Source organism: Callithrix jacchus, chromosome 18 (assembly GCF_049354715.1).
Source record: "Callithrix jacchus isolate 240 chromosome 18, calJac240_pri, whole genome shotgun sequence".
Classification (NCBI taxonomy): Eukaryota; Metazoa; Chordata; class Mammalia; order Primates; family Cebidae; genus Callithrix; species Callithrix jacchus.
The window spans coordinates 7,156,144-7,183,171 of NC_133519.1; the positions used below are offsets into that span (position 1 = coordinate 7,156,144).

The 27,028-nt window shown below is 48.2% G+C and overlaps 1 long non-coding RNA gene, 1 other non-coding gene and 3 pseudogenes across 4 annotated transcripts in view; 1 reads left to right on the forward strand and 4 right to left on the reverse strand.

The window, feature by feature from the left end:
- The window catches only part of LOC144580181 (uncharacterized), a 34,922-nt gene that overhangs the window by 5,815 nt on the left and 2,079 nt on the right, over positions 1–27,028 (reverse strand). The window contains exons 2-4 of one of the 2 annotated variants that reach the window (XR_013529298.1): positions 22,603–22,839; positions 21,181–21,315; positions 8,115–8,234 (exon numbers count right to left, since the gene is read on the reverse strand). This is a non-coding gene — a long non-coding RNA (uncharacterized LOC144580181). Of the gene's footprint in view, positions 1–8,114; positions 8,235–21,180; positions 21,316–22,008; positions 22,111–22,602; positions 22,840–27,028 lie in introns of those variants that run through there. The other variant, XR_013529299.1, reaches the window with a different exon arrangement.
- Positions 102–2,173, forward strand: LOC100398641 (palmitoyltransferase ZDHHC16-like; annotated as a pseudogene).
- LOC144580193 (uncharacterized) lies at positions 3,438–5,726 on the reverse strand (annotated as a pseudogene).
- TRNAV-CAC (transfer RNA valine (anticodon CAC)) lies at positions 7,199–7,271 on the reverse strand. The gene has a single exon. It is a non-coding gene; the product is annotated as a tRNA-Val (tRNA).
- LOC144580180 (endothelial differentiation-related factor 1 pseudogene) lies at positions 17,385–19,282 on the reverse strand (annotated as a pseudogene). The gene has a single exon (XR_013529297.1). The product of XR_013529297.1 is annotated as an endothelial differentiation-related factor 1 pseudogene (transcript).

Sequence of the window (27,028 nt, forward strand, 5' to 3'; positions counted from 1 at the left end):
AGGAGATGACAAGCCGCTCCCTTTACCGCGCCATTCTCGCTGCTCTTCAGGCAGCCGGCAAGCGATGAAAAGATGTAACCGTGGCGGGTGTAGGTGCCACTGCCCAGGCTGCCCTCCTCCCAGTTAGACAGACATTCGCCTGCAGAAAAAATGCTCTATCAGTCACTGCCCCCAGAAGCTCTAGGCCGTCCAGCCTTCCAGCTTCGACCTCTATCCAGGACTCTGTATGGGAAGCGCTCACTTACTGGGAATGTGGTATCTGACGGCCGTGATTGCCGCTGTCCCAAAACCCAAGTGGAAACGAAGTCGACTTCTCATTGGACAAACCCAGGCAGAGTTCCGCAGAACCATGCGAGGCCAGCGGAGCCTGCTGCTGGGCCCGGCCCGCCTCTGCCTCCACCTGCTTCTGCTGCTGGGCTACAGGCGCCGCTGTCCACCTCTGCTCCAGGGTCTAGCACAGCGCTGGCGCTATGGCAAGGTCTGCCTGAGCTCCCTGCTCCACCTCTCCTTTGGGGGCAGTGACACCGCTGTCGATGCTGCCTTTGAGCCTGTCTACTGGCTGGTAGACAACGTGATCCGCTGGTTCGGCGTGGTGTTCGTGGTGCTGGTGATTGTGCTGACAGGCTCCATTGTGGCTGTCGCCTACCTGTGTGTCCTGCCTCTCCTCCTCCGAACCTATTCAGTGCCACGACTCTGCTGGCATTTCTTCTCTGCCACTGGAATCTGATCCTCATTGTCTTACACTACTACCAGGCCATCACCGCTCTGCCTGGATACCCACCCCAGGGCAGGAGTGATATTGCCATGGTCTCCATTTGTAAGAAATACATTTACCCCAAGCCAGCCAGAACGCACCACTGCAGCATCTGCAACAGGTGTGTGCTGAAGATGGATCATCACTGCCCCCGGCTAAAGAATTGTGTGGGCCCCTATAACCATCGGTACTTCTCTTTCTGCTTCTTCATGACTCTGGGCTGTGTCTACTGCAGCTATGGAAGCTGGGGCCTTTTCCAGGAGGCTTATGCTGCCATCGAGAAAATGAAGCAGCTCGACAAGAACAAACTACAGGCGGTTGCCAACCAGACTTCCCACGAGGCCCCACCGTGCACCTTCTCCTTTCGAGAAAGGTTGACTCATAGGAGTCTTGTCTACCTCTGGTTCCTGTGCAGTTCTGTGGCGCTTGCCCTGGGTCCCCTAACTGTATGGCATGCTGTTCTCATGCCATGTGCTTCCCCCGGGTGCCCTAACTGTATGGCATGCTGTTCTCATGCCATGTGCTTCCCCCGGGTGCCCTAACTGTATGGCATGCTGTTCTCATGCCATGTGCTTCCCCCGGGTGCCCTAACTGTATGGCATGCTGTTCTCATGCCATGTGCTTCCCCCGGGTGCCCTAACTGTATGGCATGCTGTTCTCATGCCATGTGCTTGCCCTGGGTGCCCTAACTGTATGGCATGCTATTCTCATCAGTCGAGGTGAGACTAGCATTGAAAGGCACATCAACAAGAAGGAGAGACGTCGGCTACAGGCCAAAGGCAGAGAATATAGGAACCCTTACAACTATGGCTGCTTGGACAACTGGAAGGTATTCCTGGGTGTGGATACAGGAAGGCATTGGCTTACTCAGGCGCTCTTACCTTCTAGTCACCTGCCCCATGGGAATGGAATGAGCTGGAGCCCCCTCCCTCGGTGACTGCTCACTCAGCCTCTGTGATGGCAGTGTGAGCTGGATTGTGTCAGCCACAGCTCGAGCACTCATGCTGCTTCCTATGTTATTTCAAGGGCCTCCAAGGACAGCTTTTCTTGGAATCCTTGATCAAAAAGAGCCAGTGGGCCGGCCTTAGGGTACCATGCAGGACAATTCAAGGACCAGCCTTTTCGCCACTGCAGAAGCAAGACACAATGTGGAGAAATCTTAGGACTGACATCCCTTTACTCAGGCAAACAGAAGTTCCAGCCCCAGACTAAGGGTCAGGCAGCTAGCTACCTACCTTGCCCAGTGCCGACCCAGACCTCCTCCAGGATACAACACTGGAGTTGGCCACCACTTCTACTTGCTGTCTGAAAAAATACCTGACTAGTACAGCTGAGATCGTGGCTTCTCAACAGGGCAAAGATACCAGGCCTGCTGCCGAGGTCACTGCCACTTCCCACATGCTGCTGAAGGGAGCAAAAATAAAGGCATTCGATTAAAAAAAAGAATTTGGACACTTCCAGTGCTTTCTCTGTCCTTGTGGGGAAAGCTTCTATCCACCTGGTGAAAGCATCTGAAAATACTAGCAAATACTGTGGTCCCCTGCAAGGCGGCATCCGGGTTAAATCTGTCTTCCCGTCTCCCCATGTGTGTTCCTTGGTGCTGTACAGGTTTAGGCGGGGATCAGGGTATGGGGCGACTTCCCAAGTTGTAACCCTTTTTATAGTCTGGAACAATCCCTTCTCCAAGAATATTTGAGAAACTAGTGTGAATGGAGAATCCTATCCCAAATGTGAGAAATCATGAAAATGTCTAATTATTTCCCATTTCTCAGCCTCAGGAATAGAGTTTATTTTCTTTTTCTTTTTTAATCATTCTTATGCCTTTGCAAGGAATAGAGTTTGTTTTCTAGCAACCATCTGGGGTCTCGCTGGAAGCCTTGCGCTCAGTCCCTTTAATTTCCCTAAGGGTACAGTACTGCTGACATGGATGGAGTGCTCGGTGGTAGTGCAGCAGCCTGGAACACCTGCCTCAGCTGTGGCCTTAGCTGCTCTTTCGACCAGGCCATTTCCCCTAATAATAAAAGTGTCTCCCTCTGGTGTCCCCTGCAGCGAATAATTATTTCCTTTGGGAGTTGGACAGCATCTAAAAGTTCCAAGATCTGAGTAAAGTTGTTTGGGGGATCCTTTCCTTCCCTATGGCTGCCCGAGCATGGAGCTCCAGGAACCCAGATTCACAGTCCGCAAATACATTGGCTCTTACGTTTCGTTTGTTTGTTTTTGTAACAGAGTCTTGCTCTGTCACCCGGGCTGGAATGCAGTTGCATAATCTCAGCTCATTGCAAACTCTGCCTCCTGGGTTCAAGTGATTCTCATGTCACAGCCTCCCAAATAGCTGGGATTACAGGCACCCACCACCACACTTGGCTAATTTTTGTATGTTTAGTAGAGACGGGGTTTCACCATGTTGGCCAGGCTAGTCTCAAACTCCTGACCTCCAGTGATCCACCCACCTCTGCCTCCTGCCACCCAAAGTGCTAGGATTACAGTCGTGAGCCACTGCCCCGACCTTAAGTCTTTCCATAGTTGGAATGCCCTAATTAGAGCAGCTAATTCTGCTTTGTGAACAGAAGTATGAGAAGGTAAACCCTTGGCCTCAATGACTTCTTGTGGGCTAACCTACCTTTCTTATTCCCTCATAAATAATGCTACTTCCTTCTCTACACTACTCAGCATTGGGGTTAGACAAGGGCTGGTCTTTAAGGCCGGGCCTTCTAGAGCTCTCTTCCATGGTTTCCACACAGAAGTCCATGAGTTGGGGATCTGTTTCTTGAGACGTGAGGTCTAGCAACAGCGTAGCAGGGTTTAAAAATCAGCATACTCTAAGGGTAGCATCTGGGAAGTCACGCAAAAGGACCTGATAATTAAGCAGCTGGTCCCCTGGTAGCCGTTGGTATACATTTGGCTCCAGGACCCTCTGTACTGTACTTCGTGGGGTTAAGTGGGGGTGCTATGACATCTCATTGTTGTCCTAAGGTAAACTTACTGGCTTCTTCCACCAATAGAGTGATGGTAGCCACAGGTCTCAAGCCTCCTGGCCGCCCAGCTGCCACCTGCTCTAGCTGTTCAGGGAAATAACCCACTGGTCCGAAGTAGTTCCTGAGCCTTCCAGTCAGAACATCCAAAGCTCTCCCTTGTTTTTCACACGGCAGGTGAAAGGTTTTTCTAACTTAGTGAGTCTCAAAGCGGGGGCTGTTCCTAGCTTTTCTTTTAAGGTTAAGAATGCCTGTTGACAGGTTCCACCCTGATTCAAAGGCTTGTGACAACTCCCTCTTGGAGGTTCATAGAATGGTTTTGCTCTGAGCCCAAACCTGGGAATCCAAACCTGGCAGAATCCAGCTGTTCTCAAAAAGCCTTCTGAATTTGAGGGGGGTGGAGTGCCAGATGGTCCCTTTTCATCCCTGGGCCAAGATCCTGGTCTCAGGAGTGAGCATGTGTCCCAAATACATGACGTTACCCTTTGGACAGAAATTTGGGCCTTTGAGGAGATACCTGTTACCCTTGTTTTGTCACAAAAGTAAAGACTTGAATTGTATTTTTATCAGAATCCTTCCCTAGTAAGGCTAGAAATTAATAGGTCATCCACATATTGTAAGACAGATCCATTAATTAACTGGTTTCCTTAGCTGTTTTGCCAATGCATTGCCAAACAGATGGGGACTGTCCTAAAACCTTGGGGACAGGCCAGTCCAGGTAAGCCAGGATGCAGCATGAGTGTCTCGGATTAGTCCATTCGGATGTAAAAATGAGTGTCTACTTATGCTTTTTTTTTTAAACTTTATTTCAACTTTTATTAAACCAAATCCAGTAACTTTAGCAATGCCTTACTAGAGGGTTGTCTCACAACTGAACCTTCATTTCCGGCAGGGAAGAAACCGTGGCTTCAGGCGCATGAGTGAAGTTTGGCCATGTTCCATCATTAATGTTCCAACGTCACCAGGGACACAGAGCTCAGCATGAGGACTTCTGCCCAAATCTCACTACGGAGGTGCTTCTTCAACTCTTCCACCACCTCTTGAGGCTCAGGGAATTTGAGTTTGCGCGGGGACCCCTTCTTAATCCCAGTCCAGAGCCCCGCACTTCTGCCCTCCGGGCGCAGCAGCGTCACCTCGAAGCTGCCCCTGAGGGGGCTTGGCTGGGTTCACCTTAACTGGAAGTTGTGGGGCCTCCAGGCCTCAGCTAGTGCAATGCTCAATAACAATGGTCGCCTCCTCCACTCCCTCCCTACCATTAGCCAGCTTCTCTCGCTTCTCGGTCATGGCGACCACCGTGGCCTCAGCCTTCTGCTTCCTCCCGCGGGGAGCCCTGGCGCCTAGGGCCCGGCTGAGAACGCAGCGGACCTGGTGGATGGGGGCGGAGACACGACCACTGAGCGGGAACCGGGCAGTGAAGAGCTCGCTCCGCGGCGCAGCCCCGAAGCTCCAGACTTGGCTCTCTGCGCCTGGTGCGCCGTCCACCCCTGGGGCCCCGTCTCCCGCCAGCCCCCGGGCACCGCGGACCTCCCTACGGCGGCTCACCTGCCGCCCCCCTGCCGGGCCTGCCCTCCCTGCGCCGTCTGAGCCGCGCGTGGCGCCCACTGTCCGACTAGCAGCCCTCGCTGCCCCACCGAGCGCCGGGCCCTGCGGCCTCTGCGCGCCCGGCCAGCAGCTCCACGCCACGCCTGGTGCCCATGCCCGCCGCCAGGGCCGCCGCACCCAGCCCGGACCACAGGGACTCGGCCTTGCTCGGCCCCGCCGGTGGCCTGGACCCCCAGGACACCACGCGCTCGCGCCTGTCGTCCAGGTTGTCACCCTTGCCCACCGCCCCGCGCGCCCAGGAGGGCCGGGGGCGGGGCCGTCATCCAGACCAAAGCCATGTCATTGCACTGTCCCGGCCGCCAGCCTGCCCAGATGCCATAGCCAGACGTAGGTAGCCGTAGTCGGACGGACGGGCCGGTGGGGCAGCCCCCTCTGCGCCCCCGGCCGTCCCCCCTCATTGCCCTGTGCCCACCCCCATCGCCCTGCCCCCGGCGGCGGCCTCGTGTGCGAGGGGGCTCCCTTCACCTCGGTGCCTCAGTTTCCCCAGCTGTAAAGTGGACGGGGCAGCCCAGTGGCCAAGAGGAGCCGGCGGTGGAGCCCCCCCATCCCCCCAAGGTGGCCCGCTGTCCCACGAGGATTGTTTTCTAAGTGCAATACTTGGCTCTCGGGCTTCCCGCTGCCCCCATCGCGCTCATGCAATAACCGTTTGGCTTATTAACAGGAAAAATTGGGGTGTTACACTGGAACTGACAAAATTATAATAATCCACACTTCATTATTAGGGGATGGACGCCTCCCTGAGCATCAGGTCTAAAAGGATATATATTTTTTTAAGACACAATCTCTGTCACCCAGGCTGGAGTGCAGTGGCGCGAGACTCACTGCAACCTCTGCCTTCCGGGTTTAAACAATTCTCCTGCCTCAGCCTCCTGAGTAGTTGGGATTACAGATATGTACCACCACACCCAGCTAATTTTTGTGTTTTTAGTAGAGATAGGGTTTCGCCATGTTGGCCAGGCTCGTCTCTAACTCTTGGCTTCAAGTGATATGCCCACTTTGGCCTCCCAAAGTGCTGGGATTACAGCCGTGAGCCATCACACCTAAAAGGATAGTGTTTTTCCCATAGATAATTAACACCGAGTTTCAACATAACCTGGACTAGGTACATTAACTGGTACATTACAGGAACTTCCGTGTTGCACACAGAGGGTCTACTTGAGAAGTAAAATGTGGTGGAAAGAATGTTTTTTTTTTTTTTAGTCTGCGTTAAGACATGCGTATAGAGCTAGGAGAAGTGTCCCTTCCCAGCCTGTGGCCTTCTCTTGAGGTGCTCCAAATTGAACTGTGGCCCGTAGTTGGGAAAGTAAGTCTCTTCCCAGTGAAGGAATAAGGCACTCTGCAATAAGCAAAAAATCTGTTGGAAAACATATGGTTCCCCAGAGTGCAACTAAAGGAATGGGTGAATCTCCTGGCTTTTGGAGGCCATCAATCCTCATTTTAGTATAGGCGTGGCAAGACTGCAGCCCCGAGGACCGGATCAGAACAGAGAAGGTGGCTCCCATGATTGACTCTAGGAGTTCCAGATGCAAATTTAGAATCTTTTCAAAAAATATTTCATTTTTGTCCTCTCACAAATCAGTCAGACCTGCAACTGTATCAGAGTAAAGCGGAGCCAGGCAGGACGCTTAGGAAATGTGCTGAGATGTCATCCACTTTCAGCGTCAGCCTGTGAAAATTCAGGGGATCGAAGAGCATGAAGAGAACCTTAAGGAATTTCTGGAACCAAAGCTGGCCTGCTGTGATCTAGCAGACCAGTGGCAATTGTAGCCTGGTCGACATCTGTCTAGATTGATGAGGTCTAAAACGTACACACTAGTTTTCTGTTTCCGAACCTCGATTAATTTCACTAAATTTAGGGGCAAAATCCTCATGTTTCCGCCCGGTTTCGAACCGGGGACCTTTCGCGTGTGAGGCGAACGTGATAACCACTACACTACGGAAACCACATGTGCACCCAGAGGACAAAATATAATCATGAAAATCTTAGATCAGCCATTTCTATTACAGGATCTAAAGTAAGAAATCCAGCCGCACTGTGAAATTTGACTGAAAAAAGCCCAGCAAGCACCAGCCATCAAGGAGGCTACGGCTCCCAATAGGGCCAGGCTTAGGGTTCTGTGCCTATCCCCAAAACGAAGACCATGGGGAGCCATACTCGGGCTTTAAACCAGGAGGCCATGGGGTTTCCAGTTGCAGAACTAAGCGCCCGGGTGCGGCATCCTCCCGGCAGACACTCTCCGCCTCCCAGAAGCTGCAGCAGCCGCTGCTGGGTTTGGAGCATCAGAGCCCCGGGCGCCCCGCGCTGCTGAGGAGTGTGGACGCCGCCTGTCCAGGGATGAGGACCGCACGTCGGGGACTTTCCCGGGCTGGCAGTCAGCGTTCTGCACTCTTCGCGTCCTCCCAGGAACCGTAGGATCATCCCTGCCCTCCCTTCCCCAGGCCGAGGGGCCCGGGCTGCGCGCTCTTTCCTCGCCGGCCCTTGGGCCTCAGCATCTCGACCTCTTCCTCCCAAAGGGCGTCCCTCACTGCCGCCGTCTCTTAGTCTACCCGACTCAATTTAAGTAACAGTTCATCACACTTCCAAATTAAGCAGGTACCGTAGCAAAGTACGACAGCCTTCAATCAGGAAATTCCGTGGGATTCCACCCCTCTAGGGCTCCAAAGTGTCTCAGGGCACTTGGCTGTTTGAAAATATGAGCACATCAGCTCAGGCCAGGCCACGCCTTCGCGAGGCCGAGTGTGAAACCCTGGAAGATGGGGCAGCCCACTCGGATTCACGCTCTCACCTCTCTCCCGCATCGGTCTTCTGATTCTTCTTGAAGGGCAGTTTCTGCAGTACTGAAACGTCTTATATTTGCTCTTTGTAATTTTCCTGTTCCATGGGGTTACGGAGTGCGGATTTTAACCTAAGAGGACAAAGAGATAAAGGCAGTTTTCACTGAAAGCGTCTGGATGGATTTTCACATTCAGTCGCAGAAGACGGCCAACAGGCAGAAAGAGTCTCTTTTTGCTTGAAGACGTTAATATACATATATCCCCCCCCCCAAAAAAAAACTTGGCTACCCAGGAGGTTGAGGCAGAAGAAGTGCTTGAACCCAGAAGGCAGAAGTCGCAGTGAGCCGAGATCGTGCCACTGCACTCCAGCCTGGACGACAGAGCGAGTGTCTCAAAAAAGGTTCGGAGAAGATGGTGCCATTTTCCTTAGTTGCTTTTCTTCCTGCAGTGGTGACCGCATTTCCTTCACACCTGCAGCCCAAGAGCTTCCACCCGGGGGAATATGCAGACCTCTCGGTCAATGACGCCAGGCCGCAATGCCGGCTTCCTTCTGCTTTTGGCCCAAAATGCAGTGAGGACAAGACTGGACCTCACCAGATGCTGGTGGGATGTTACCCTCGCCAGATACTGGAGGGCCTTGCTCCCAAAGAGGCCTGCTTCATGACAGCCTTCAATCAGGAAATTCGTGGCATTCCACCCCTCTACCGCCCCATTTCCATATTCTATCTCCTCCCCTGCCCACTCTGAGGATTCGCCGCCTTTCTGGACCCTTTGGAGTCCCACGTGGCCAAGACAAAAAGGGCATTGTCTTTTCCTGCAGGAGCAGGAAGAACAGTCACAGCGAAGGAAACGCGGACGCACCGCTCTCAGCCCCACATACTTGCGCCCTGCCGGGTCCAGCACACCCAGCAAAGCACTCTCCGAAGCTTCTCTGGAAAGGGAAGGAGTGTGAGGTTTCTGATAGGCAAGAGGAGCGGAAGAGAGAGGACCCAGTCCTTCCCCCGGCCTCTAGAGAACAAACCCAGAAGAGGGGCAGATTCAAAGGAAAAACGCAAAGGCGACCGTACCCCACGACCTGAGCCAGCCAAGGGTCGCGCGTTAATTGTGTTTATCAGAACAGTTGTTTGCTCACATTAAGAAATCGCGGAAAAGGGATTGTGTAAGCAATCTGAGCGTTTTATTCATGAATGGATATTGGATGTTGCCAATGCTTTTTCTGCCTCAAGCTTTTCTTTATAGCTTGCTGATATGGTGGACGGCACTGATTTATTTTGGAATGTTGAACCAACCTTGCACAGTTGGAATAAATCCTGCTTTGTGATGGTGTTTGATTTTTTTATACATTGCTGGATTTGATTTGCTAATATTTTGATGATGATTTTTGCATCTAAATTTAAGAGGGATATTAGTTTATAGTTTCTTTTCTACTGTCTTTGCCTGGTTTTGGTGTCAGGGTGATATTAGCCTCATACAATGACTTGGCAAGTGTTCCCTCCTCTTATATTTTTCCAGAAGAGATTGTGTGAATTGGTGTTCATTCTTCTTTAAATGTTAATAGAATTCTTTGGTAAAAGCATCTTGGCCTGACCATTTCTTTGTGGGGAGTTGTTTAATTACAAATTCAATTTTCCAGTGTTTATAGGACTATTCAGATTGTCTGTTTCATCTTGGTTGAGTTGGCTATTTTGCAGTTTCTGAGAAATTTGTCCATTTCTTCTCAGTGTTGAATTAAGAATGTAAAGTTGTCCTTATTGTGCGACCTACCCTCTGCGGGAAGACTGAGCTCGGTCAGAAAAAACCGGACCGCAGGCAAGAAGAAAGTTCTTAAGTTCAGGCTTTATTGAGAGGAAAGAGCCTCCGGGCATGCCAGCTGGGACGAAAAGGAAAAATGGCCACGCCGCCCAGAGGGGCAGGGTTGTCTTATAAGGGTAGAAGGGCTGGAGGAGAGGAAGAGTTGGGGGCTAGGTGGTGGGCAACTGTTGGCCAGTTTGAACCGCTAGGCGGGAAGCCGGGCGGCGGGAAGCTGGGGAGAGCTGATGAGGCAGAAACCGGGCAGGCGGCGGGAAACTGGGGAGTGCTGATGAGGCAGAAGCGACGGGGGGAGTGCTGATAAGTCAGAAGCGGCGGGGGGTGGCTGCGGCGGTGAGAAGGCCAGGGCAGTTTGTAAAAATAGGAGAGCCTCTTTGTGGGGGGCGGGGGAAGAGAGAGAGAGAGAGCTTTCAAGGTAGAGGCAGAGTTTTCCAAACACTTATTATGCATTTATTATCGACGCAATGACTGAAGGCCATTCCCTATTTTAAATGTTATTCCCCCTTCCCCATATTTTCATCATGTTTTTATTATAGCACTTCTCACGCAATATGGCCATTATTGACTACTCACCTGAGATCCCCTTGACAGTTTAGATAATGTTTTATTGATCTCTGAATCCATGTATTCAGCGCAGGGCCAGGTATTAAAGAAGGTTCTTAGTGATATTTGTCCAACAGCTGAAAAGAGAGATGCTTGCAAACTTCCAATCATCTCAACCATACACTTGTCCCAAGTTTCCTCTCAGGGGTGCTCTCCATTTTCCAAGGATGCAACAATTTCCCTTCCCTAGAAAGAACTCTGCTTTCCACCATGTGGTCCAGGTCCCGGGTCCAGTTATGTGGTGAGACTTGGTGAAAACAGACAGTCCTCAGCAGTTCCTCTCCGTGGTTCACCCTCTCGTCTAGAAGAGGTGTTCTTGGCCTGTCTGCCCTCCTTTGAACTATCACTACACCCAGCTTAGGAGAGCGGCCACGTTTGTTGAAATTATCTGTTTGTGTTCTTCCTCCCGCCGGCTTGAGCTCCTCAGGAAGACATTAGTATCTGAACCCGAGTGTTAAACACACAGAAAGGAAAATCCAGCACTTAACACGTTTATAAGATACTATGTGCAAAGCCTTTCCCAACTGTAAGTACCGAAGCGTATTATTAGTATCGCCGCTTCAGACACAAGAATTCCCCTACCCCGGCCCCTCCTAAACTTAGAGCAGAACTATTTGAGGGAAGAATGGATGTCTCCAACCCTTCTCTAAGCACCATTCATTCCCGCTAAGCCCACACTTACTGGAAGAGAATCCACTGCCAGGGCAGCCCCAAGGTCAAGGCCGCTGGGTCTTGGGCAGGGTTTAATGGAATCGGTGTTCCCCTCTTGGGCTTGGTGTTTCCCCCCAGTATAAACCAGACCTGAGTTCATCCTGTGGATCTCCTTCACACGGCACAACAGTTCACTGTGGAGTAAGTTACTCACTGCTCAGCCCAAGGTGTTCTTTGAGGAACCTGATAATGCTGTAGACACTCCTTTTTCCCCCGACTTATCCAAACCCAGCTCGAAATCTGTCCTTGTTCTCACCACCGTAGGCTACCCCATGTTCCACCATTACTTTGAAATTTTAAAAAATTATTTTCATCCTCCAAACTTGCTGACTTTCTTCCATTTTGACTCTCAGCTTTGTACTTTAAGGCCATTGGCTCAGGCTGGGCCAGGTCCTGAAAACACGCAGTCGGGACCAAGGTCAGGTCTCCCAGGCAGTGTCCGGAGTACGCTGAATACCCATCTCGCTCCCTCAGACTCAGAGAAAACTGAGTAGAACGTGACCTTGGAGAACTAGAACAATAACCTGATCTTTCTGATGAGGAAACTGAGGCTGAGAAAGGCTAAAAGATTTTCCCGATCTCCCTCACCACTGGATGGCAGCAGAGCCACCACACAAGCTTTGGCCTCAGCTTCCCTGTCCAAAGCACCTAATTCACCCTCTGGGAACTCACATCCTAATGTCAAAGGACTTGGTACAAACATAGTTATTTCCACTGTTAAAACAAAAATTTTAGAAGGGCTTCTCCTGGGAAATACTTTTTTTCAGTTATACAGTCTTTTTATTTATGCTCAGCCAGTTTTCAATCACTGGCTGATACAAAAGGACCAAGGAGCAGATACATATCAACTAACACCTCCATCCAATAACATGTATTTATGGGATTATCTGTAAAACGTCTAGAGTGAAATTTTGGTAAGTTTCCAAGACGGCTGACTAGGGACAAGTTCTCCTCAGAAAGATTAGTTACCAGTGAATGGACAAGGTACAAACGGAAATCTGAGAGAAAGCCAGGTCCTGTCGGGGTGCCCACAGGAAGTAGCCGGGGTGCAGAAAAGGAAAGCAGCAGGAGTCTGGCAGAGATCAACCCCTGGAACGTGGAGTGCCACAGGGCAGGTGGGAGTGCTTCTCTGCTCCCCTCACCCCTCAGACAGTCTGCTCACTGCTAAACTGCTGGGGAGACCCTCTGCCCCTGTGACAGGGCAACACCATCATAGCGGTTTGCAAACTTCCCAGGGACGGAGAACTGTGTGGCCAGGACACTCAGGGATGCCTGCATTCTCCTCAGACCCAAACGGAGCCCGCGGCTGCCATCCTGGCTGTGCACCAGTGGTGGAGCCCTATCCCACCTGGGGATTCTCTACCCTCGTCATTGTCCACCTGCACTTATACCCCCACAGCCTACTCTGACTTCGGCAAGTATAGGGCAGGTCCCTGGGGAGCGGCAGGAGCCCTGAAGATCCAACCCTGAGCGTGGGCCACCCCGAAGCGAGGGGAGCACAGACTGCCACAGCCCTTCTAGGGACAAAGCAAACGCTGGCGTGGCACCAATCGCAGAAGGGGGCAGCACTGACACCCAGGAACGGGCGTGGAAAAGCAGGGGTCACCTCTCCCCTACCCGCTATATGGCCGCAGACACAGCAGTGGTTCTTCTTTCCAGGACCCAGTGAGTGTGCACTAAGAACCTTTTCCAAGTTTTTCATGGTGGCACCACCCAGGCTGCAAGCGAGCCTGTGCCGCTTGGACTTTCAGGAAGGACGGGCCCGACTCTCCCTCCCTATACAGGCGGTGGAGCTGCCTGCCCTGGACTGGAAGCAGCAGCTTTGCCCCAAGCCCCGTTTTAGTGGAAGCTGTTAGAGTGGTATATCCACAGACATCAGCTGCACCGCAGCCGGGAACCAAAGGACGAAGGCTTCATAAACTGAAGATGTGAGCTCTGTGGCAGGGGTATGAGAGCGACGCGGATCGCATTCGTGCCTACTCAGGAGGAGGAGCCGGTGCACCTCCACCCCTCCCCTGAGGCCTCAGCACAGCCCAGCGTGACCTCTTGCTACCACCTGTCAGGGCAGGTGTTTCCGCTAGGCACATGCCTACCTGCCGGCCCTTACTCTTAAGCACCATCTACTGGACTGCATCCGAAACTGCACCACCAAATAAAAACCTGATGCCTGAAGGGTTTAGTCCATGAGACAAGCTTCCTGAGGATTCCGGACCCTCAGCCCCCAAAAAGGTTAAAGCGTCAGCTTTTACTTCCAATACATCATTACAACAACAGAACCTGAGAAATCTGTTCAGAAACTATCCACAACCAAGAAACACATACAGAGCTTGGGTCCCCTCAAAGCACCCAAATATGAAGCCAAAAAATCATACACAGCATACACCACAGTCATACCATCAAGGAAAGAAAAAAGAATAAAAAAATTAAAAATCCTCATCCAAACAATAGCAAATTCAAAAATGAGAAGCAACAGCTCCCCGGGATGAGAAGGAATCAGTGCAAGAATTCCAAGTGTTTACTCAGCATTCTCAAGGTTTACACACTTCCAAACGATTGCACCAGTTTTCTAGCAATTGATCCTAGCCAGACTAAAATGTCTGAAATGACAGATAAGAATTCAAAATATGGATTGCAAAGAAACTCAACAAGATCCAAGAAAAAATTGAAGTCCAGTACAAAGAAACCAGAAAAACAATGCAGAATATAAAAGTCAAGATAACTGCATTAAGAAAAAACAAATAGAACTTCTGCAATTGAAAAATTTACTAAAGGAATTTCAAATACACTGAAAGTTTTAACACTAGACTAGACAAGCAGGAGAACGAATTTCAGAGCTTGAAGACTGGTCTTTCAAATTCACCCAGTCAGACAAAAATAAAGAAAAAAAAAAACTTTTTAAAGTGTACAAAGCTTTTAAGAATTATGAGGTTATGTAAGGCAACCTAACCTATGATTATCGGCATTCCTGAGAGAGAAGAAAGAAAAAGCAAGTAACCTGGAAAACATATTTGAGGGAATAATTCAGGAAAAAATTTTCCTCATCTTACTAGAGAGATTGATATCCAGATACAAGAAATTTGGACAACTACTCAAGATACTACATGAGATAACTGTGCAAGGCATACAGTCATCAGACTTTCCATGGTCAGTGTGTAAGAAAAAATCTTAAAGGCAGCTAAAGAAAAGGGCCAAATTATAAAGGAAATCCCGTCAGACTAACAGCAAACTTCTCAACGGAAATCTTATAAGTCAGAAGAGATTGGGTCCTATTTTTTTAGCTACCTAAAAGAAAAAAAAGTGCCCGTCAAACTTACAGACTCTGCCAAACTAAGCTTCATAAATGAAGGAGAAATAGTTTTTCCCAGACAGAGAAATGCTAAGGGAATTCATTAACACCACACAGCCTCTATAAAAATGTTCAAAGATGTTCTGAACATGGATGGTACTTGCTACCATGAAAGCACATGTAATTACAAAGTTCATAGACCCTATAAAGAAATACATAATTGAGTCTACAAAGCAACTAGCTAAGCACTATGATAGGAACAACACCTCGCACATCAATATTAACCATGAATGTAAATAGCCTAAAATCTCCATGTAAAAGACAGAGCCGTCCAGATGCGGTGGCTCACACCTGTAATCCCAGCACTTTGGGAGGCCAAGGCGGACAGATCACTTGTGGTCAGAAGTTCCAGACCAGCCTGGCTGACATGATGAAACTACATCTCTACTAAAAATACAAAACTTAGCTGGATATGGTGGCAGGTGCCTGTAATGCCAGCTAGCTGAGAAGCTGGGGCAGGAGAATCACTTGAACCCGGGAGGCGGAGGTTGCATTGAGCCAAGATGGCATCACTGCACTCCAGCCTGGGCAACAAAGTGAGACTTCATCTCAAAAAGGAAGGAATAGAGTGGCAATTTGGGGGAAAAAAAACCTAACTTTCTGTGGCCTTTAAGACAGACCCATCTCACATGCAATAGCCCCCATAGACTCAAAGTAAAGGGATAGAGAGAGATCTGTTATGCAAATGGAAAACAAAAATGATCAGGAGTTGCTATTCTTGTATCAAATGAAAAACTAAACTAACAACAGTTTTAAAAAAAAAAGACAAAGAAGGTCATTATATAATCATAAAGCATTCAATTCAACAAGAAGATTTAACTAACTTAAATATATATGCACCTAACATTGGAGTACCCAGATTTATAAAGCAAGTACTACTAGACCTAAGCAAAGAAACAGACAGCCATACAATAAGAGTGGAGGACGTCAACATCTCACTGTCAACGCTAGACAGGTCACTGAGGCAGAAACCTAACAAAGAAACTTTGGACTTAAATTGGACTCTTGACCAAACGAACCTAGTAGATGTCTATAGAATACCCAACAACCACAGGATATACATTCTTCCCATCTGTGCACAGAACATTCTCTAAGATTGACCGCATGCTCAGTCATAAAGCAAGTCTCCATAATGTTTTTTTAAAAAAATGAAATCATATCAAGTATCTTCTTGGACAACAGTAGAATAAAAGCAGAAATCAATGCCAAGAGGAACTCTCAAAACCACACAAATACATGGAAACTAAACAGCTGAATCAAGTTTGGGTGAACAATAAAATGAAGGCAGAAATAAAACAAATGAAGGTGGAGACAAAACACGCCCAAACTGCTGGGATACAGCAAAAGCAGTATTAAGAGGAAAGTTCACAGCACTAAATGCCTACCTCGAAAAGATAGAAATATCTCAAGTTAACAACCTGATATCACACCTAAAGGAACTAGAAAAACAAGAAGCAAAGCCCAGAGCTAGAAGGAAAAAATAACTAAATCAGAGCAGAAGTAAAGGAAACAGAGACCAAAAAAAACCCATGCAAAGGATCAATGAAATGAAACGTTGGTTGTTTGAATGGACAATCACGATCGATAGACCACTAGCTAGATTAATCAAGAAAAAAGATCCAAATAAGCTCAATCAGAAATGACCAAGGTGACATTACAACTCATACCACAGAAATACAAAAGATCTTCAGAGACTACTATGAGCATCTCTATATGCACAAACTAGAAAACCTAGAGGAAATAGTTAAATTCTGGAAACACGCAGCTTCTTAAAATTGAACCAGGAAGAAACTGAAAACCTGAAATGACCAAAAATGAGTTATGAAATTAAATCAGTAATAAAAATTCTACTAACCAGAAAGAGCCCTGGACCAGACAGATTTACAGCTGAATTCTACCAGACATGCAAAGAAGAGCCGGTACCAGTCTTATTAAAACTATTCCAAAAAATTGAGGGGGAGGGATTCCTGACTCATCCTATGAAACCAGTCTCATCCTGATACCAAAATCTGGCAGGGCCACAGTTAAAAAAAGAAAACTACCGGCCAATATCCCTGATGAACATAGATGTGAAAATTCTCAACAAAAATACTAGCAAACTGAATCCCGCGGCACGTCAAAAAGATAATTCATCATGATCAAGTGGGCCTTATTCCTAGGAGGCAAGGATGGTTCAACATATGCAAATCAAAAAAATGCTCTTCACCACCTAAACAGAATTAAAAACACAAACAATATGATTATCCCAATAGGTGCAAAAAAAGCATTTAATAAAATCTTACATTCTTTGCATGATACACACCTTCAACAAACCAGGTATCAAAGGAACATTAACTCAAAATAATAAGAGTCATCTGTGATAATCCCATAGCCAATATCATACGGAATAGGCAAAAGTTGGAAGCATTTCCCTTAGTAACTGGAAGAAGACAAGGATGTCCACTCTCACCACTCCTATTCAACATAGTACTGGAAATCCTAGCCAGAGAAATCAGGCAGGAGAAAGAAATAAAAGCCGTCCAAACAGGAAAAGAGGAAGTCAAATTATCTCTGTTCACCAAAGACACAATCCTCTATCTAGAAACCCTAAAGATTCCTCCAAAATACTCCTAGACTTTATAAACAAGTTGAGTAAAGTTTCAGGTTACAACATCAGCATACATAAATCAGTAGCATTTCTATACACCAGAAATGCTCAAGCTGAGAATCAGATAAAGAACTTACTCCCATTTACAATAGCCACACACACACACACACACACACACACACACACACACACACACAAGTAAACAAAATACCTAGGAACACATTTAACCAAGGAGGTGAAAGATCTCTACTGGGAGAACCACAAAACACTGATAAAAGAAATAACAGACTACACAAACAAGTGGGAAAACATTCAATGCTTGTGGACTGCAAGAATCAATATTGTTAAAATGATCATTCTGCCCAAAGCAATCTAAAGATTCAATGTAATTCCTATTAAGTTACCATTGTCTTTTTTTTTTTTTAACAGAATTAAAAAAAAATGGGCTGGACATGGTGGCTCACACCTGCAACCCCAGCACTTTGGGAGGCCGAAGGCAGGAGGATTACTTGAAGTCAGGAGATCAGGAGCAGCCTGGCCAATGTGGTAAAATCCTGTCTCTACCCAAAAAACACAAAAATTAGCCAGGCATAGTGGTGCACGGCTATAGTCCCAGATACTTCAAGAGGCTGAGGTGGGAGGATCTCTTGAACCCAGAGGCAGAGGTTGCAGTGAGCTGAGATCATGCCACAACACTCTAGCCTAGGTGACAGGGAGAGATCCCTGTCTTAAAAGAAAAAAAAAAACAAAACAAAAAAAAACATGAAACCAAAAATGAGCTGGAATAGCCAAGCAGTCCAACACAAAAAGAACAATCCAGAGGTAACACATTACCTGCCTTCAAACTATACTACAAGCCTATAGCAACCAAACAGTATGGTACTGGTAAATAAATAGACACATGAATCAATGGATAAGAATAGAGAACCCAGAAATAAAGCCACACACCTACAACGAACTGATCTTTAACAAAGTTTTCAAAATAAACAATGAGGGAAAGGATACCCTATTCAATAAATGGTGCTGGGAAAACTAGCTGGCCAAATGCAGAAGAATGAAACTGGACCCCGACATCCCACCACATACAAAAATTAATTCAAGATGGTTTAGAGACTTAAATACAGGATGTCAAACTATAAAAATGTAGAAGAAAACTCTTCTCAACATCGGCCTATGACCAAGACCTCAAAAGCAAATACAACAAAAATGAAAATGAACAAACGGGACTGAAACTTAAAAGGTCTCTGCATAAAAGAGACAATCAACAGGGTAGACACACAACCTACAGAATGGGAGAAAGTGTTTGAAAACTACGCATCAGACAAATACAAGCAACCGGCAAACATGGAAAAATGCGCAACATCACTAAGCGTCAGAGAGATGAACATTAAAACTGCAGCGAGATACCGTCTCACAGTAGTCAGAACGGCCATTTTCCAGGCTCGAGCGGCTGTGCTCTTCATGACTTCTCCATCTTTTTTTTTTCCGCTCTGCAAGGTTTTGTTTGTTTGACAGCAGGAATGGGCTGGGGAGGCCCTCGCAAGCTGGACCCCTTGTTCTGCTAGGCCCGTGAGGAGACCCACGGAGATGCTGGCGGCCAAGGGGAACCCGCAGAACGAGGTCAGCTGGAGCGCACTGATTTCGAGGCTTTGTGTTCATTTCGCCTTGGGCCCCTTCTCGATGGGCTTTCCAATGCCCTTCCCCCCGAGCTTGAGGCCGACGGCCCGCTCGATTTTGCCCAGCACCTGGTTATTGGGGATGGCCCGTCCACTCTCATAGTCCGCGATCACCTGTGGCTTCTCATTTATTTTCGTGGCCAGGTCCTTCTGTGTGAGCCCCTTGCTCTGCCGACCCTGCTGGATCACTTTGCCCACCTCCAGGGTCACCCTGTCATGGTGCAGCTCCCCCGTCTCCCGGTCCAGCTTGGCTGTGTTCTTGGTGATCGAATGCTGTTTGTTCTGGCCAGCAGCCCATCTCTTGGAAGTCTCTGCATCCTCTCCTCGTCTCTGTGCTGCTAAGATAGCCTGCTTGGACCTGGCCTGGGCGGCCGTAGGGCCCTTCATGCGCAGCACCGTCACCGTGTCCCAGTCGCTCTCGGCCATGGCGGGCGAAGGCGGGTGTCCCTCCGGCTGCTCAGCGGTAGCGGCTACCGACTTCTCGATCTTGATTCACATTGAGAAGCAGGTTCTGACATCCTCTTGAATGAAGTTCACCTGGTACAGTAAGTTGTCCTCATTTTTAAACATTCAGATTTTATCCTGCTATCCTTTCACATACGATAGATTGTCTGCTCTTTCTAAGCAGGTAATGGAAGTCAAGGAATTCTACATCCTTACAATCCATTAATATTTCTTACCTTCCCATAGCAGTGAACTTCCCATTCTACTCTGAAACAGAGGTAGCTAATAAAGAAAACTCATTTCTCCTTCAGTCTTTTCCATGAACTTCAGACCATTCTAGGTTTTATTCTTTTCTACATAAATTTTACTCTTTATAGGTGTTCAACAAATAAATATAAACCCTAGTTTTAAAAATAATTTGTTAATTTGATCTCTTCATTTAAAGGTACTATCAATGCCTCCAAGTTCCCACCCAAGAATTCTGTTGGATAGGGCTGGAGAAGTTCTGGAGAACATTCTTCTAGACCCTCTAGGCTTCATGTCACAGGATGTCCTCACCAGAGCCAGAAGAGTGACTCTGAGTGTATGAATGAGGGGCTAGAGCAGACTGTGCAGTCCTAGGAGGGAGAGGCAGGGCTGCAATGAAGTCTGGATGGATTCAGGGAATTCACCGATTTTACCAAACGGAAACTATATGCTTCCCCCTCCTATTCCCTACTCAACTGGAAAGAGGGAGACAGGAAGAGGGACACCAAGCTGCTTTCTAGTTGACACCCAGTAGCTCTCTGATTATCTGCAGATTGGGAAAGGAACTTGTACATAACATGTAGATTTTCCAGAACTATTTACTCCTGGAGCCAGGAGTCTGCGAACATGTAGGTGAGATCCTGTAAGCAGCAGCCTCATCTAGATTGAGAATACGCGATTATCGTTTTAGGCTGTGTGGATCTGGTCAATTTTTGTGCTGCCCACTTCTCTTTGCTTCTGCAACTGGGCATTGCTACAGAAAGGAAGAAATATGGAAGTGACCTCAGCTTTGACTTTTTCCTTCTGGGAGCCTGAAAATTCCAGTTTGCTTCCCTGAGGTCCTTTTCCTGTTGCAGAGGTAGGATGTGGAGTACAGGTCCTCCCCATAAAACATGGAGGTAGCTACTTCAGAGGGAAGACAAACAACCCAGCTGTGTCACACATTTAGGGAACAGAAACTTTCAAAGATGTACTTTCTTGCACCCACTAAAGTTTTAGTCTCGGCCAAGCAGAAACTGGCGTCCCCATGCACTGGGATAACAGTGCAATACGGCTCAGGCTCAGGTTGTGCTGGGCACCCACAGCAGGCCACACACTCTCACATGCACTGGCTTCAGGTACGGGTCAGGGTCTTTCCCCTAACTGGCTTCTGTTGTGATGCGGGAGGTCATCATTCTTCTGGCCTTAACACGGAAAAAGAAGGGGTGTGGAAGGATTGGCCTCCAAGTGAGAGCGTCCAGGGGGAAGAGTGTGGGAATAAGGGTTATTAGCACAACAGAAGAGGCAGGTGATACCTTGTCATGGCATAAAGGCGGAAGGTCACTCTCACTCTGCTGAAGTGGGCACCATGGAAACCTGGTGCTACCACTTGCCAGTCAGGCCACAAGCCCAAGAGCAGCACCAGGCTGTATAAGGACGTATAAGAATGGCATCACTGCACATAGTCCTGAGAAGGAGACCGATCCCTGCTTGGGGCAAACCACTCAGCGGGAACAGTAGTACCCTTCCTGCCTCCCTGTCTGGGCTGACAGTAAGGAACAAGTGAAATCAGGCACCCCCACATGCTTTAAAACTGTGAAACTCTGCCCCTAGAAGCTATATGCCCTTTAGAGACTCCCTAGATGTGAACAGAAATAAAATGTTTGCCTTCCTACCTTTCCCTTGGTCACCATGGCTGAGCACATGCTCGAGCCTCTCCCTCAGGTGGTCATTGACGGTGACGGACTCCTCCAGGTGCTGGCGCAGGTTCTGGATCTCAGCAAGATTCTTTTCCAGCAGGTTGGCCCCTACTGCAAACCACCAAGACACAGGAGAGGTGTGAAGCAGGGAAGCCTGATCATCCCTGGGCAGCTATGAGGCCCACCTGGCATCTCTCTGTGAGATCTCTACTGATCTCCATCCTTCGGTCAGCTTCCTCCTCTCCCCTGGGCATTCAGGAAGCATCAGGCAACTTTACTTAAAGAGGTCCTGGACTTTCAACCACACAGGGGCCCCCTGTGAGGAAACATCACAGGCCTCCTTCCAGACAGAGACTGCCAAGCACATCTCAGGGAGACGGACACTGGGTGAGAAACTGCTAAAGGCCTCTAGGCAGAGCTGACCTAGTAATGGGAAACGCTGCCTCCTGGCCATGGATAACAACCCAGAGAGCCTCCCTCTCCCCTTCATCCCTCTCCCCTGCGATGGTCCCCGACTCCACAGCCTTTGAGAGAAAGACCAAGGTAAGTGCACTCGAAACTAAACCAGGCTGTGAACAATGAGTGACAGCGAATGTTCTCCTTTAACCAGCTTTGGCAAAGAGGAGCACGGAAGAGCCTGTGGAGGTGTCAGGATCTGAACAGGGACAGGAGAAGGGAACAATCTCCAAGGAAGGAAAAAGATGCACAGAGGGAGGAGGCTGAGAAGAGGCTTCACCCACTGGGAGGTTTTGCGTGGGGTCTGGTTTTTCTCTGAGAATTTCAAGTGTCTTGTTGTTACACTACCTGGGACCCGGAAATGGAGCTGCTTCAAGCTGTTCCTCCGAACGGCTGCACTTCTAGCTGCTGGTGCCGGCAGGTCTGGCTCCAAATCCAAAAGCAATGTTTACAGGGGCAGGACTGGCTCGTGGTTGTATGCACAGTGTGCGGGAACAAGTGGAAGGGTGTGGAGGGGTGGGTGACTCTGTAGAAATAGTTTCCCATCCTACAGTGGCTCTTGACCTAAGGAAGACCTTCCCCATGGAAATCTGAGCTGAGCCTTCCAGGACACTCTCACTCTAGGCCTAAGAGGGTGTAGCATGAAGAGAAGGCAGCATTTAAATGTGAGGTCACTCATCCTCCTTGTGGAGGGCCTCAGAATGTCCCTGACTTCTCCTGCTCTCCCGCCCAGAGTGAGTCCCTAGGTAGGGCGCTAGGAGAAGACACTTGTGAGGAACCAGCACTGAGCTGGTTCTCATTGTCTGGCAGATCCACATATTGTCCCCTCATCTTTTGTGAGCCAGGTTCTATCAGAGGAATGAAAAAATTCTCTGGCCAGGAAAGGAATGTGTCTTTCCTATCAATGGGCTCGATTTCACCAAGTGCTCCTTTGTATTTTACCAGAGGCTTTGGAGTTGGGCCAGTACAAAGAGGAGGAGGAGGCCAGGTCTCCAGATGCATCCATTTTTGAGGCCTCATCTCATCCCATGGGCCACTGCTGCCATGTTCTAGTGTCCTGCTCAGCTGGCCGGTGCTGCCTGGAGGATGGAAGGGCTGGGGGAACCTGGTTCCTTGGTTGCTGGGCAAAGCAGCTGAATCAGCAGGAATGGCAGGGCGGGCATCTGTCCAGAAAGGAATCTGAGTGAGAAACCAACAGGGAAGTCATGAATGAAGTGTTTTAAAGGGAATTCTGGTGAGATGAAGCGTGCCCTCCAAAAATCCACTCAGCGAATGAATTCATTCATTCAGTTCTCTTGGAACTTCAGAACGTGACCTTATTTGTAAATGGGGTTTTTGCAGATACAATAAGTTAAGATGGGATGATACTGGATTGGAGGTAGGTCTTAAGTCCAACATGACTTACGTCCTTATGAGAGGAACACAGAAGTCAAGAGACACACAGAGAAGACCATGTACCAACAGAGGCAGAAATCGGGGCGATGTGTCTACAAGCCAGGGGAACACCCCCAGAAACCACCAGAAGCTAGGAAGAGGCCAGGAAGGGTCCTTCCCTGGAGCCTTCAGAGGGAGCGTGGCCCTGCTGACACCCTGATTTCAGATGTCTGACCTCCAGAACCGTGAGAGAACACATTTCTGTTTTAAGATGCCCAGTTTGTGGTGCTTTGTTTGGAAGCCCTAGATAACTAATAAAGCAATCCAGGGAATGAAGACGAAGGCGGATGTCATCAGACTCACTTCCCAGGGACTATCAAGTGGCTATAACTACAGGTGACCGCCACCATGCCCAGCTAATTTTTGTATTTTTAGTAGGGAGAGGGTTTCATCATATTGGCCAGGTTGGTCTGGAACTCCTGACCCTATGGTCCGTGCACCTCGGCCTCCCAAAGTGCTGGGATTGCAGGCATGAACCACCACGCCTGGCCAATTCAGAGAAGTCTAACAGTCTTTCCCTTTTCAAGGATTGTGATCAAGGGCTGCAGAACAGCCAAGTTTCTCCTCTGAGCAGGTGGGAGGAGGTTTCTGTTTGCCCTCAACAGTATCACATTCTTCTAGGAACTGGATATTTCAATCAGTCTCCAGCAGACCTCTCTTCCTCCAGTGTATAAAGTACCAGACACTAATTAGAATCACTGTGAAATGAAGAGTAAGGAAAACTGTTCCGTCTTTAGTGCAATGCCTGACTTAGAGTAGGACTCAATCAAAACGTGATCCCGCCTCCTCTCAAACCTCCTGTATGCCAGGAAATCAGTTTACTCTCAGCTATGGCCATAGGAGGCTCTAAGTCGTGCCTGTAGCAGTGATCAGTGTTTTAACGTTCCCTGGTCATGCCCCATGGGAAACACGCTCTACACTGCAGATGGAAAGCCACAGAGACTTGGCTTTGGTGAGGGGCATTCAGCCTCACAGTGCAGCTGCTATGCCAGTGCACTACTACTGGTTGGCTGTTCTAGAAATTTTGGCTCAAAAAGCAAAGAGGAAGTGGATAGACAGTTGCCCGTCTGAAAGGACAGTGACTTCAAATGGGAAAGAGGAGGGCTTCCATCTCCCTTAGGAAACATGGCCATGGCAAAAAGTCAGGCTGGTGCTCTCCAGATTTGTCACTCTGGAGGCCACACCTCCCTGCAGGTGGTGGACGGATTGCAGGTGAGGGAAACCTGTGCTTGCCTTTCTGCCACTGCCTGGGGCTTTGCTGAGGTTGAAACAAGTGCCTCTGGGCAACTGAGTCAAGGACGCACATGAAACTCCTGTTGGCTCCTTGGAACAAATGATGTACATATCAAGCACAGCTCATCTATTTATAAATTCTTAGAAGTGCAGGATGTATAAGGTCTTGTCCTTATACAGCACAGAAACCTCTGTGCTGGGTGCACGGAGCAGAAAAAGTGGAATGGAAAGAACACTGGCTCCAGAAGCCTAGCAAAGCGGTACTGGGGAGCAGTGAGCACCCTCTGTGTGCACCCCTGACTTCTCAGGCTGAGGAGTGAAGATGCCCAGCAAAGCGGTCCTGGGAAGCAGGGAGCATCCTCTGAGCGCATCCCTGACTTCCCAGGCTGCGGAGTGAAGGAGAAGCCCAGCAAAGCGGTGCTGGGAAGCAGCGAGCACCCTCTGCGCGCATCCCTGACTTCTCAGGCTGTGGAGTGAAGGGCTCAGAAACTGAGCTTTGAGTCAGGTAGACTCAAATTTATATGACCCTAAACTACTTGGTCTTCAGTAAGTTCCTTAACTTTACTGAGCCTCAGTGTCCTCCACTATAAAACCAGAACTCCACTGCTTACTTGAGGGGATCCCTGTGTCAATTAAATGAGGCAACATATGGATAGTGGTCAGTACTGGGAGCATAGTACGTGCTCAGCCATTGAGAAGTTCCGGTCTTTTCTTGGCTGCTATAATCCTAGAGGCAACATTTCATTGCTTTGTTCCTCAGGGTGAAATGAGGAAAGGGAATAGTACCAGATCAAAGCCCATGTGGGCCGGGCGTGGTGGTTCATGCCTGTAAGCCCAGCACTTTGGGAAGCTGAGGCAAGTGGATCACCTAAGGTCAAAAGTTCAAGACCAGCCTAGCCAACATGGTGAAACCTCGTCTCTACTAAAAATATAAAAATTAGGTGGATGGTGGTGAGCACCTGTAATCCCAGCTACTTGAGAGGCTGAGGCAGGAGAATTCTTTGAACCCAGGAGCCAGAGGCTTCAGTGAGCCAAGATTGTGGCACGGCACTCCAGCTTGGGTGACAAGAGCAAAATTGCATCTCAAAACAACAAAACCCTTATGGCTCATTCATTGCTAAAATAGCCAACTAGGAAAAACCTCAGAGATGCAGCCCTCCTTGGGTGTGATCATGGCATGATCATGGCTCATGAGTCCACAGCCAAACTCTTGGGCTCAAGTGGTCCTCCTGCCTCAGACTTCCAAAGTGCTGGGATTACAGGAATGAGCCACGGAGCCCAGCTGCATGACTGCTTTTCAGATACAACACAAAAGGCATGACCCATGAAAGAAATAATTGATGATCTGGACTTTATTAAAATTAAAAACTTCTGCTCTGTAAAAGACTCATCAAGAAAATTAGAACAAACTGGGAGAAAATATTTTCAAAAGGCACATCTGGTAAAGGACTGTTATCCCAAATACACAGAGAACTCTTAAATTCAGCACTATTGAACAAACCAATAAAAAATGGGCAAAAGACGCCTCACCAAAGATGATGCAGAGAGAATAAATAAGAATACGGAAAGATGCTCCCATCATATGCCATTAGGGAACGGAAAATTAAAACATGGTCCCACCCTACACCTATTAGAATGGCAAAATCCAGAACACCGATACCACCAGGTGCTGGTAAGGATGAGTACAACAGGTGTTCTCATTCATTGCTGGTGGGAATGCAAAATAGTAAAGCCACTTTGGAAGGCAGTTTGGCATTTTCTTGTGAAACTAAACATGCTCTTACCAAATGACCTAGTCATCTGCTCCTCGGTATTTACCCAAATGAGCTGAAAACGTGTGTTCACACAAAAACCTGCACGTGGAGTTTACAGAGGCTTTAGCTGTAACTGCAAAGCTGTGGAAGCAGCCAAGACGTCCTTCAGTAGGTGAATGGATACATTGTGGCACATGCAATCAATGGAATATTATTTGGTACTAAAAAGAAATGAGCTACGAAGCCATGGAAAGACATGAAAGACCCTTAAGTGTATTACTCCATGAAAGAAGCCAATCTAAAAGAGCTACACACTGTGTGACTCTGACTATATGACACAAGGGAATAGGCCAAACAGTGAAGACAGTGAAAAGATCAGTGGTGGCCAAGTGCTGGGAAAAGGAGGATGAATAGGCCGAACACAGAGCATTTTTAGGGCAGGGAATAGTCACTCTTTACTATAATGGTGGATACATGCCATTATACACTTATTCTTGTGTCAAAACCTATAGAATATATACCACCAGGAATGAACCCACTGCAAACTGTGGACTTTGGGTGATGATGATGAGTCAGTGTAGGTTCATTGACTGTAACAAATGTTATCACTTCGGGGCAAGATACTGAGTGAGGAAGGCTGTGGGTCTGCAGGGGCGGGGCGTGTGGGAACTTTGTTACTTTCCACTCAAGTTTGCTGGAACCTAAAACTGCTCTAAGAAAGTCTATTAAAAAAAGAAAAGAATGATCACAGGAGTATAATTTTTAAAAATATGTTTGACAAAGTGGGTGTAGTGTGGGTTTGTGAATCGAGAGCACAGGATTCTAATGTTATCTCTGCCAGAGGCTATTATGCAACTGATCAAATGACTATCACTTGGGGCCTAAGTGTTCCAGCTTCTAAAATGAGGAAATGAGACTGACTGACTCCAGAGGTTTGGTTTTGTTTT